The following is a 13,787-nucleotide window of genomic DNA, read 5'->3' as shown; positions in this document are numbered from 1 at the left end:
CCAACTAAAAAAAAAAAAAAAAAAAGAAAAAACAGCTATAAATTATGAGCTTCATGTCATCAGCATGCTTTGTTAAAATTATGTGAGTATAAATGAGGTCACATTTGGAACAAGTCTTCAGGGAACAGGTGTTGAGTAAATCATAGTGGAGAAGATACTTTTCTTCGATATGACGCCAGAGAAAAGACTGAATTATGCAGGAAAGACTCGGTGAGCACCAGAGTTCTAATGCTTAAACTTAGCCACCCCATCCAACTAGCTGCATGTCCTAGACTGCACAGGAAAGAAGAACTTTACCAACAGGATGTCAAGCTGATTCAACTACCTGAGTGTGAATGCCCCGCTCCTTCCCCAGGACAGATCCTGTGCTACTTCATTCCCTCACAGTCACCTTCCTGCCCCCTCCTATTTCTTCCCCATGGCTGAAACCAGCTAATTGTGGCCTTAAGATATTGCTGCCACCCTTGCTACTAAGCTCTTCCAAGCTCTATAGTCCCAGAAGTTCAGAAACCCAGGAACTCTACTCTCCAAATCAAACCCACTTAATCTTGTCAGCAAAGGACAGCTGTCCAAACCTACAAGCTAGGCTGGAATAGGAATCCTGAATTATTGTGGACAATGTCAGTTGTCAGTGGAGGCCTCTTGTCTTCATGCCTTTTTGAATTTCATTTCAGAGCCATTCACCAGAAATAAGAGACTTCCAAGGAACAAGGAGTTAATCAGCCTACCCATTACAGATCCCCAGCACATGGAGTCACGGAAGTCAATAAACAGATCATTTATTTTCATTGCTGAAGAAGTACAGAAAATCCTGGAGATGGATGATGGTGATGGTTGCACAAAAATGTGTCCTACTTAATGTCACTGAACTGTATATTTGAAAATGATAAGTATTACGTTATATATATTTTACCACAATCTTTAGAAATTAGAAAATTAAAAAAGAATAAATTGAATGCAACCTTTAGAAAAAGAAGTAAAGTTAAGTTCCTGGTAGCTTAATGATTGCTGATGTACTATTATTAAATTATTTTTACTGGAAATCTCAGTACAGAAAGTTTACCTTCTTCAAGAAATTATGAAAATCAGAAGCAGAAAAATATATGTTTTGTATCAAAAATACCTTTAAATAAAAAATCAGCGCAATCTCTCTGGTATAAGATTTGTCCATGAGTAAAATTTTCTAAAGAATGTCACTAAGCTTTATTTCAGAAACCAGTTCTTCCACAATTGCAGCAAGAACAACATTCAGATCACAGAAGCAGCTTATAAGGGTTTCTTTCTTCAACAAAAATAAGTTAAACAGTCTAGTTTCAAGGTACCTCTCAGAAACATCAACAGACAGTCCCCCGTTAACATAAGTAGAAAATATTTTTTGCTTTTGTAGATGGCAAAATCAAAGCATGAAAAGCCTAAAACACTGAGTTGAGATCATTTCCTGAGAAGTTCAGGTTTCATATCCAGAATCCCTGGTCCCTAGGCCACCCTTTTCCTGCCTTTTGGTTCAAGATATTTAAGAAACAAAAGTTACACACTGTGAGTCAATTAACTCCAATTAACATCACCCACAGAAGCACTTCCTTGACTCATGCCTATTGACTCACTCTTCCCCAGGAGAGTTCAACACAGAAAACCCCAAATCAGGGGAAATCCCTGAATGCAGATAACCTTTAAGAAACAGGAAAGGGTACAATTAATTGGTTCATACTGACCAGGCATGGTGGCTCATGCCTGTAATCCCAGCACTCTGAGAGGCCAGGGTGAAAGGATTGCTTGAGTCCAAGAGTTCAAGACCAGCCTGGGCAACATAATAAGACCTCATCTCTACAACAAATCAAAAAATTAGACAAGCGTGGTAGTGCATGCCTGTGGTCCCAGTTGCTACAGGGAGGCTGAGGAGGGTGGATTCCTTTAGCCCAGGAGTTTGAGGCTGCAGTCAGTCATGATCATGCCACTGCATTCCAGCCTGGGTGACAGAGTGAGACCCTGACTCGCAAACAAACAAAATGTGAATACTATCAGTTTCACCTATAAAGAGTAGGTAATGAGTGACCTGTAGATGGTCTTGGGGCAAGGGGACAGCTCAGTACAGCTCAGATTCTAACTCACCACAGTTGGCAAACGCAAGCCTATCTATCAGTCAGGAGTGATCATCAAGGTAGAAAACCCAATGACAAGCCTAAGAAAGAGAACAGATTATGACCATCTGTTAGCCAGCTATCTGTAGAAAGAGCTCCTCTATCCTGTTGCTGTTACCCAGTGTAACACCTACATGACATAGCTGAATTTCTAGCCAAAACTAACCCTACTTATCTTTAAGAAATAAAGTCCTGCAGACAGAAGTTCCCCCTCTTGACCAAACCAGTTAAACAGGTGAAATTCAAGATGGCAATTCACTTGACCTCTGAAGAACCTCCAACTTCATTACAATGTGCTTTCCATACAAATGACACACCCCTCAACAGCCATGACAAGAAACATCAGACCAAAAGGGGAGAGGACAGCCTGTAATCCCGCACCTTTGGCGGAGTGGCCACTGTACTCCAGTCTGGGCGACAGAGTGAGACTCCAACTCAAAAAAAAAAAAAAAAAAAAACTGGAGAGGAAAAGGGCATGATCCAAACTTTGACAAATCTCTACCCATTCCCAGAAAGGACATGACTGTCCTTCCCTTGCTTTTAATATCCAACCTCTTCATTTAAAAAGTCCTTTATTTTAACCCCCTCACCTCCCACCCAGTGAGAAGCTGATTTGTGAACTATGTTCCCCATAGCCGGGCTCAGTGGCTCAGCCTGTAATCCTAGCGCTTTGGGAGGCTGAGGTGAGTGGATTGCCTGAGCACACGGGTTCAAGACCTGCCTGGGCAACCTGGTGAGACCTCATCTCTACAGTAAAATTTTTTTAAAAATTAGCTGGGCATGGTAACACACACCGGTAGTTCCAGCTACTTGGAAAGCTGAGGTAGAAGGATGGCCTGAGCCCAGATGGTCGAGGCTGCGGTGGCCAGAAGCGTGCCACTGCACTCCAGTCTGAGTGACAGAGTGGGACTCCAACTCAAAAAAAAAAAAAAAAAGAACTATGTTCCCACTTCTCCATTTTACAGCCATAAAATTAAAGCCTGCTCTGTTTGACCCCCACTTTCAGTTTCGTATATTGGCTTTGAAACACTAGACAGTAAAGAACCCCGTTTTGGAGGCAAAGCTGACTTTGTCAGTAACAATACCAACCCAAAATGAACTGAAAACAAAATGAAATTTATCAGGAATGAATCTCACAGTTCCCTACTACCCTACCCACAAATATGTCTGCATCTGCCCTGGGTTTTAAATTCTTCCCCTGGTTTCAAAGAAATTTTAAAAATCCTCCTCCTAACATGGGTAATCCTTCTCCTTGAGTTCTGACTTCTACCCTGGCCTCCTCCTCCAAGCTATCCATCATCTCTCCTTCTTTTACCACTCCCCTTTCTATTTCCATTGTTCCTTTAGCATGGTGGTTCTTAATATTTGTGGATCACAAATCTCTTTGAGAAGCAGGTAAATTTTTCATGCTATTTCTATAGGGTTGATAGATTGCCAGAGCCCTGGATCCCAGGTAAAGAATTCCTTAAACCTTGGCTGCTAGTATAACCATAATAGGGTTCATTGCCCAAAGCACACAGCAAATCAATACACCAAGACATAGTGTTGCAGCAGCGAAAGAGGTTTAATCACAGGATCAATGAACGAGGAGATGGGAGGAAACCTCAAATCCATCTCCCCAAGGAATTAGGAGTTAGTGTTTACAAGAATTTTTGTAGGCCGGGCTTGGTGGCTCAGCCTGTAATCCCAGCGCTTTGGGAGGCCGAGGTGAGTGGATTGCCTGAGCCTGTGGGTTCGAGACCCGCCTAGGCAACTTGGTGAGACCTCATCTCTACAATAAATTTAAAAAAAATTAGCCGGGCGTGGTAGCGTGCGCCTGTAGTTCCAGCTACTTGGAAGGCTGAGGCGGAAGGATCGCCGGAGCCCAGTAGGTCAAGGCTGCGGTGGCCAGGAGCAGCCACTGCACTTCAGTCTGGGTAAGAGTGAGACTCCAACTCAAAAAAAAAAAAAAAAAAAAGGTTTTGTAAAAAAATAGGGCTGAAGTGTGGAGATCGTTGATTGGTCTAAGAGGACAAGATGAAATCATGGTACAGGGAACTGAAACCATATTCTCATACTGACTCCATTCCTCTGTGGAGGTCTTCAAATTGGTTGCTGGAATTCAGGGTCTGAAAAACATATTAAGTAATCTTTAAAAGCCTTAGATTCTTCTGTCAGAGATCCTGTCTATAGGAACAATGGGAGTGCAAATCAATTCTGAAGCGATCTTATGACCCAAATGTCAGAAATCCTTTCAACAGAAAGAATAGGGTGCAAACGGTCAGTTTCTAGTTACTTTTAGCAACAAGAAAGTGGGCCACAGCTCAGCCTGATTAATATTTAATTAATATAAATTTCTCTCCAGAACTCAGCATGCAATTGTTGTCAACCCTGTGAGGACAGCCCTCTTTCCTTTCAAAGCAAGCTTCTAGAATACAGACCCTTGTGTCCCTTTTTTCTTCCCTCCTCGACCCACTGCCCTTACTCCACTAAAATGAATCCTGCTAAAGTTATCATTGGCATCCTAAATGCCAACCCCGATGGGTAGTTTTTTCCCTCTCATCTGACCTTCTGTTCTGCATCAGAATGACCTATTCCTTATCCTGAAACTCTTTTCCATAGTACCTTGACACCAGTGAGATAAACCCTTCTTAGAGCCAACAATTCTCCTTCTCTAGGAAATGCTTCTAATACCCAGTTAGGCCTCTCAGCTCCCAGATTTGTATACTTATACACCTCCATCTCCCTGCCAGGGTTGACCGGCCCAGGAGTGGGCCTCACCAAGCAAGACCAGTCAGTGACTTCCCCGGAATGTTGGCATAGAGAAGAAAACAAATTGGATTTCCCATAATGTTCTAGTCACAAATTCTAGCTACATGCCTATATCTACATACATGACTACCCCATATCTTTAGAATACATTCCTTTTTTTCTTCAGTCAGTATGCATTTGCCTTCTGTTATTTACCACCAAGAGTCCTGACTTGCCAGGCATCGTGGCTCATGCCTATAATTCCAGCACCCTGGGAAACAGAGGCAAGAGGGTGGCCTGAGTCCAAGGTTTTGATTCCTGCCTAGGCAACTTGGCGAAACCTTGTCTCTACAATTAAAAAAAAAAAATTAACGGCATGGTGGTGCATGCCTGTAGTTCCAGCTACTTAGAAGGTGAGGCAGACAGATCACCTGAGCCCAGTAGGTCAAGGCTGCAGTGGCCATGAATGTGCCACTGCACTCCAGCCTGAGTGACAGAGACTCTGACTCAAAAAAAGAAAAAGAAAAAAAGTCCTGACTGATATAAACATTCCCTTACCCCTGGTTCATCTCCTCTCTTTCTAGCTGCTGCTTCTCAGTCTTCTTAGTGGGTAATTCTTCCTCTGTCTGCCCCTTAAATAACTGTTTATCTATCAAAATTGTAGGGGATAAAGGTTGGTGAGGCAGAAAAGTAGCACTGTCAATGACTCAGACTGATAAAAGCCTGTAAACTTAACTGAACCAAACCAGGCCTCACTCACAACAAACTATTTGCAACTGTAAGGAAAATAATGGATAATATTTAAAGAGGTTTATTATGAGCCAATATTAGTGACCATGGCCTGGGAAACCGTCTCAAGGGGTCCTGAGAAAGTGTGCCCAAGGTCGTCATGCTACATTTTGATTTTATACATTTTAGGGAGACAGAAGTTATAGGCAAAGACACAAATCAGTACATGTAAGGTATACATCAGTTCAGCCTAAAGAGATGGGATATCTTGGAGCAGGGAGTTTATAGGTCATAGGTAGATTTAAAGATTTTCTGATTGGCTATTGGTTGTCAGGCTGGGTACAGTGGTTCATTCCTATAATCCCAGTACTTTGGGAGGTCGAGGTGGGAAGATCACTTGAATCCAAGAGTTCAAGACTAGCCTGAGCAACATAGCAAGACCCCGTGTCTACTAAAATATAAAAGTAAAATTCTTTCAGTTAAAAAAATAAGAGTTAAGCTTGGTCTAAAGACTTGAAGTCAGCAGAAAGAAATACTTGAGTTAATATAAGAGGGTTGAGGAAGCCAAGGTTTTTGTTATATAGACAAAGCCTTCAGGAAGCAGCCTTCAGAGAGAATAGATGATAAACGTCTCTTTTCAGACCTTAAATGTGTCAGACCCTCATTTAACTCTCTTAGATCTGGGAAAAACCTAGAACTGGAAGGAGATTCTCTACAAATGCAAATTTCCCCTATAAGAGGGCCTTGTAAGACCATTTCAAAATATGTCAAAAAATATATATTTTGGGATAAAATATTTTTAATACATTCAGGGCCTGCAATCTGTTATGTGGTGCTATAATAGAGTCAGATTGGAATTTGGCATCTTACTGCCATAGAGTTTGTTTTGTCAGTCATATCTCAATGCATGCCTCTATCTCAATGTTAATGCTGATCAGTTGTGCCTAAACCACAAAAGGAAAGCTGTATAATGAGGCATATCCAACCTCCCTTCTTGTCATGGCCCAGAATTCAGTTTTTCAGGTTTCTCTGGGGTCCCCTTGGCCCAAAGGGAATTCAAAAGGGCCTGTCTCTTGACATTAGTCTCTGTCTGACGTGATACAGAAAGAGGTACAAGCATCACTTACTGGTGAACTACTGGATGTAGCTGGCATCAATCTAACTATGATCCAGAATGCAGACTTTCCTGTCGTACAACTGGCCTGGACTCCCAAAGGATTTGGGTCAAAGAGAATCAGGGAAAGTGGGAGGGCTTTCTAGACTGATGCTACAGATGGGTGACAGCCCAATGCAATGTATAACCCTTGACTGGAGACTAGATTTTTTTTATTTATTTATTTAATAACAATTTTATTGAGATATAATTTATATAACATAATTAACCTATTTAAAGTATATAGCTTAATGGTTTTTAGTATATTCTCAGAGTGTGCAGCCATTATCATGATCAATTTTAGGATATTTTCATCATTTTAAAAAAAGACCTAGGCTGAGTTCAGCCTGTAATCCCAGCACTTTGGGAGGCCGAGGCAAGTGGATTGCCTGAACCCACGAGTTCAAGACCAGCCCAGGCAACTTGGCAAGACCTCATCTCTACAATAAATAAAAAATTAGCTGGGTAGAGTAGCTCGCACCTGTAGGTGCAGCTATTTGGAAGGCTGAGGCAAAAGGGTTGCCAGAGCCCAGCAGGTCGACTCTGGGGTGGCCATGAATGTGCCACTGCACTCAAGACTAGGCGACAGAAAAAACAAAAAAGAGATCTTGTACCTCTTAGCAGTCACTCCCCATTTTCCCCAAAGTCTCCCAGTCCTAGGTAGCCACCATCTACTGTGGATTTGCATATTCTCGACATTTTATATAAATAGAATCATACAAAATATGATCTTTTTGTGACCAGCTTCTTTCATTTAGCAAATGTTTTCTTTTTCTTTTTTAAGGATGGATACAATTCAGGATTAGATATACAAATGGTCATTGAACAGGCAAAGTATGGGCCTCACTTTGGTCCCCACTTCACCTGGTGAGGCTGAATTTTAAAAGCCATTCATAAAGAACAGGTTGGGGAATTTGAGTATAGACAAGATTTTGAATAATATTATTTAAATGGTGTGGATTTTCCTTTCTTGGGAGACACAAGCTGAAGTTTTTAGGGCTGAAATGTCATGACAGTACAATGTGGTGCTCTTCTGTTATCTCTTTTCTCTTCTCATTCTTCTTACTCCACTCAGATTTACCTACTCTACTCACACACTCACCTGCTCTACTCATGCTTGCTTGATATGCCCACCCACAAGTGCAACACCAAAACCAATGTCTCTAGCTCAGAACTCTCTGCCAAGCTCCAACCTTCAACATTCCCACTCTGAATGTTCCAGCAGCACCTCAAACTCACTACATTCAAAACCAAACTCATCTTTCCTCTTCCCATCCCCCTTCCCAAAAAACATTGTTCCTCTTTATCTCTTCTCTATCTTGACAAATGTCAAGTCAAAACATATCTCTCTCTCTCTCTCTTTCTCTCGCTCTCTAGCTCTCAATCACCCAGTTCCTGTGTACCTCATAAATCTATCTCCTCCATCTCCTCCCCACTGCCCTATTCTTGCTCTCGTTGTCTCTCTCCCAAATTAAATATTATAAAAGCAGGGACACCTAACATCAATAAGGGTACCTGGTCTCAAACCAGGTGAAGTGAGGACCAAAAGGAAGCCCAAACTTTACCTGTATGATGACAATTTGTATACCTAAATCTGAATGGTACCCCATATCTTTAAAATAAAATGATTTTTTAAAAAAAGTAAAACTAGGGGATAGGCTTGGGAATAGATGGTGATAGCTTAATGGTATAGCCTTTCTCTTTGAGATGATAAAACTACTCTAAAATTGACCATTTTGGTTATGGTTGCACATCTTTGCAAATATACGTAAAAAAACTGAACTGTACATTTTAAATGGGTGAATTATATGCAAGTGATCTATATCTCAATAAAGCTGTTAAAAGATTATCTAAAAAGAAAGAGTGATAATGGGAGAACGAATTATAAAATATTCATATAAATGGAATTAAAACAATAAGAAAAAGTAATAAATAAATATTATAAAAGCATCCTCAGCCGGGCTCGGTGGCTCAGCCTGTAATCCCGCGCCTTTGGGAGGCTGAGGTGAATGGATTGCCTGAGCCCGCGGGTTCGAGACCCGCCTGGGCAGCGAGATCTCATCTCTACAATAAATCAAAAAATTAGCCAGGTGTGGTAGCGCGAGCCTGTAATTCCGGCTACTCAGAAGGCTGAGGCAGAAGGATCGCCGGAGCCCAGGAGGTCGAGGCTGCGGTGGCCGGGAGCGGCCACTGCACTCCAGTCCGGGCGACAGAGTGAGATTCCAACTCAAATAAACAAACAAATAAATAAATAAATAAAAGCATCCTCACTGGTCTTTCTTGCCTCCAATCTTGCTGCCCTCTAATCTACCTCCCATTCTTCCAACAGAGTGGATGTTGCAAACATAAAAGTCTGATCACATCACTACCCTGCTCAAAATTTTTCAGTGGCTCCCCAGCATTCCAAGATAAAATCTAATAAATTCCTCTTCCATGATATACAAGGTCTTTTGTGATCATCATCCCTGCCTCCCTTCCCAATCTCAGTCTCCTTCTGCACCCATCTCAGATAGTTCTTCAGACATACTAAATTTCTGTAGTGTCTCCAATATGTGCTGTCCTCCAGAGCTGCTGGGCCTCTACACATGCCATTCTCTCAACTGCATACCACCCCTCAACCCCTGCACCAACCCCTCCCCACATTGCATACCAGCACCCACCTACTAGAGAAAATATGTCTGTCGGAAAGCCTTCTCTGCATTCCCTAGGTCTACTTATAACCTCTATTTCTCCTATGGTCCCATTAACCCTGATATACAACCTCATTTATCTCACTGCATTAAACTATTTGTTTATGCAACTACCTTCCCAACAAACTGTAAGTTTCTTAATGACATAGGACCTTATTTTCTTTTTTTTTTAAGTGCCAGTTTAGGCACTCAACAACCACTTATTTAAAAACTGGCAGTCACCCCAGTGAAATCATTAGCTTCTTTGTTTTTAAAGTCTTTAGTTTCCAAATTTATAAAGAACTGTGACCAGCTAAAAATAGGAACAAGAAAAGAGACTGGGGAGATAAGCAACTGCAGGGAATGAATTATTTGAAAATAGAGCATTCAGCCCTTTCCTTCTCTACTAGGATCCTTGAAAGAAAGTTGGGGAAAGTGGAGCTGGGTAGATTAGGGAGTCAAAGTGCAAAGGTTAGAAACAAGCTCATTTTGGTTATCAAAAGGATTTCATTGGACTTAATGAAAATTTGCCCACACCCCTACATATTCTAACTTTACATTTTAAAAAATACAATATTCTATGCACACAGGAGGTGGTAACGAAGAGAAAGAGGAGACTGCTGCCTTCTCATCCTCTAACAAACAATCCAGAGCTTCTAAACAAAAGGATCTCTACATGGAACACTACTAACACCAAGAAATTTGGCCTCAAAGAGAGGCCACCAATTTCTCAATGAACCTAGGTTCCAACCACCATACAGCCAAAACCAATTTCTTCAGAACACGTGTACATGTTTAGTTTCTCCCCACAATTATTTTTATAATGTAGAGTAAGCTTTACGAACAAGAATAACAAAAATAGCAGTGGGATTGTTCAAGGAACTGTGACTTCTTGGTTGCTGTAGGAGACATTGCAAATTAATAAACAAATGAATATACAATAGACCGGGTATGGTGGCTGAAGCCTATAATCCCAGCACTTTGGGAGACCGTGGTAAGAAGATTGCCTGATCCCAAAGGTTTGAGACCAGCCTGGGCAACTTGACAAGACCTCATCTCTACAATAAATCAAAAAATTAGCTGGGCATGTGGTGCATGCCTGTAATTCCAGCTACTTGGAAGGCTGAGAAGGATGGATCACCTGAGCCCAGCAGGTTGAGGCTGCGGTGGCCATGAGTGTGCCACTGCATTCCAGCCTGGGCGACAGAATGAGACACCAACTTTAAAAAAAAAAGTATACAATAGACTGCTCTGTGAGTCCACAGCCAGAGCTACAGAGGCCTCAAGGGAAGACCTTACTCTGGGAGACACAGGCCTTGGCTCCAGACAGCATTGAGAAATCCTTTGACGGAAAACTTCCATCTGCTGATTAAGAGAATGCTCCCCTCTCCTTCTTGGCACTCTTCCTTGGTTGGTGAGGTCAAGGGTGTTTTCCAGTGACTGAATCAAAGCAGCAACGAAGGAGAGGAGCCCTTGGGGCCTGAGAGACCTAAGGAGAAACCAGACTGCCTAGATTTTCAGTCTTCTGCAAGGTTTTCTTTTCCTAGTACTCCATCTCAAAAAAAAGCTTCTAAAGAAAACCTCTTTAGTGGCCTCTGAAGAAGGACATAGACAGAGAAGCAGAGCCCAAGGGCCCTGTTAGGAGAATGGGAAGGACATTAAGAACAGAGTCTCTCATGGTGAAGGAACTAGCAACAGGGGATTCAAAATATTAGTCATCTCTGAGGAATCAAGGAGAGAGAGAGAAATGTATAAATACCAGAATGTACCAGCGTATAGCAGCTACTCTGACAAAATGAAGAAAGAAATGGACAGCCAGATATAGTCTTTGGGAAGAGTTTGTTGAAAAACTATTTTAGATGAATTACTATAAAAGTGCTGTTTAAAAGTGGGAGAATTTTAGGGAAAGATGAATTCAGCCTCCTGAATTCAACTGTAAAGCACAAGGAACTAGTCAAGCAGTGGAGATGAGAGATAAGCCAGGAATAAAGTGAAAAATTTGAAAGTTCCTTGCATAGGGACAGCAGGATAATTATTTAAAGCATGAAGGTAGTAATTTAGGTCTAAAATGTCACCGCCATTAATCCTAAATTTTACTGTAGTCTGTTAGGGAAGAGTTCTCTGGGGATTATGAATAACTGCTTTCTTGAAACGGAAAGTCTGCAAAAACAATTGACATTTCTACAATCCTTAAGGAATAGAACTTTGAGAAAAATGACTTCTCAGGTGGCTGTCTGAACATCAGTGTCTGAATAACTAACATTCATCCTTGTTTTATGTCACCCTCATTAATCAGCTCACATTAAAGATAATGCCATCCATGTAATTATATGACATAGCATTGTGTTAAATATTTAAAATTATCATATTGCACCATATCTTGGCTGTGGTGATATATTGCCCCAATTTGAGTACCCATGTCAATTTTTCATAGATATTCATCTATATTCATGACTCAAGGGCCTTTAGCAAATTAATAACCAAAAGAATATACAATAGGTTCCCCCTGTAAGTCCACAGTCTGTTGCTTCTTAGCACACTTCTGCTCACTTACTTTAGATCTTAAAATCTGTTAAGCTTTCTAAAAATGTGTCTAACCAATTGCCCTTGTTCCTGTGTTAATTTTCTTTTTTTTTTTAGAGAGGGGGTCTTGCTATGTGCCCAGACTGGCCTTGAATTTCTGGGCTCGAGCAATCCTCCCACCTCAGCCTCCTGAGTAGCTGAGATTACTGGTGTGTGACACCTCACCTGGTTTGTAAGATTTTTTTAAATTCTAAGCACATGTAGGCCAGGCGCAGTGTTTCACGCCTATAATCCCAGCATTTTGGGAGGCCGAGGCGGGAAGATTGGCCCCAGGAGTTCAAGACCAGCATGGGCAACATGGCAAGACCTCATCCCTACAATAAAAGCAAAAAATGAGCCAGGCATGGTGGTGCGTGCCTGTAGTCCCAGTCACTTAGGAGACTAAGGTGAAAAAACTGCCTGAGCCCAGCAGGTCAAGGCTGCAATCGCTGTAATTATGCCACTGCACTCCAGCCTGGGTGACAGAGTGAGACTGACTAAAAAAAAAAAAAAAAAATTGAAGCACACATGATGCTAAGAATACAGCACACCTGTATACTGAGTCATCTGAACAATGAAGGAAACTAAGCAAAACAATATACTATAAGTAATGCCAGATTAAGATAAATCCAAACTCTTGCAATAAAATTTAGTTTATTCTGCTTATTCAACAATTTTAACTATAAAAAAAACTCATCTTTGTAAAGTTTTCAAGTGCTTAACAGAGGATTTCATTCATTATTTCTTACAACAGCCTTATGAAAAAAAGTCAGCACTGTCCTAATTATACTATCAGAGAAATAAAGAGAAAGCAAGATCCTTGTCCAAATTTCCCAGGCAAATTAAAAAATGGGGATTAAAATTCTCTGTTCATGTTTATCGTCCATTTTCTCCTGCATATGTTTTTATGAAGATCCTGTTATCAGGTACCATGGCCTTCCCTGGGCTATTCACATCCATCATTAACCATCATTACATCAATAAACTCCTGCTGTTTCCATCCTGAGCCTAGATTGCTTGTGCAGGAAGTGGCATTGTCAGAAATCAGTACTTGACTTGGCTCTGGCTGCCTCTCTCTTAAAAGGACATTCCTCCTCAGGAACTCCTCAAATAATTTCCTTTACTCCTTATTTTAAATCAGATAATCTAATCTAATCTGGTAAATCTATCTGGCTGTTAACAATTGATACAATAAAGAACTTCATTTTGTCCAAGTGGGTAATGTTGTCCTGGATTCTGGAACTAACTAACTCTGAGGTAATCAATAACACATACCCAATACAGGCAAAGCTACTTCCGTATGTGGTCCTGTTTTAAGGACTAAACTATTATTTCTTCATTGGTGGTCTGTAGAACAAGATGCTTGTTAAAATACAGATTTCAGCTGGGCATAGTGGCTCAAGCCTGTAATCCCAGCACTTTGGAAGGCCGAGGCAAGAGGATTGCCTGAGCTCAGGGGTTGGAGACCAGCCTGGGCAACTTGATGAGCCCTCGTCTCTACAATAAATAAAAAAATACAATTAAAATTAAAATAAGCCAGACATGGTAGCACGGGCCTGCAGTTCCAGCTACTTGGAAGGCTGAGGCAGAAGGATCGCCTGAACCCAACAGGTCAATGCTGCGGTGGCTGTGAGCGTGCCACTGCAATCCAGCCTGGGCAACAGAGTGAGACTGCGACTCAAAAAAAACAGATTCCTAGATCCCAAACCAGACCTACTGAATCAGACTTGGAGGTTGAAGATGCATTTAAACCAGTGCCACGCCAACACCACTTTGATTCTTTTTTTTTTTTGGAGTTGGAGTTGG

Source organism: Carlito syrichta, unplaced genomic scaffold, assembly GCF_000164805.1.
Source record: "Carlito syrichta isolate Samal-C Ts95f unplaced genomic scaffold, Tarsius_syrichta-2.0.1 Scaffold316017, whole genome shotgun sequence".
In the NCBI taxonomy this organism is placed as follows: Eukaryota; Metazoa; Chordata; class Mammalia; order Primates; family Tarsiidae; genus Carlito; species Carlito syrichta.
Note: the sequence above shows the minus strand (reverse complement) of the source record.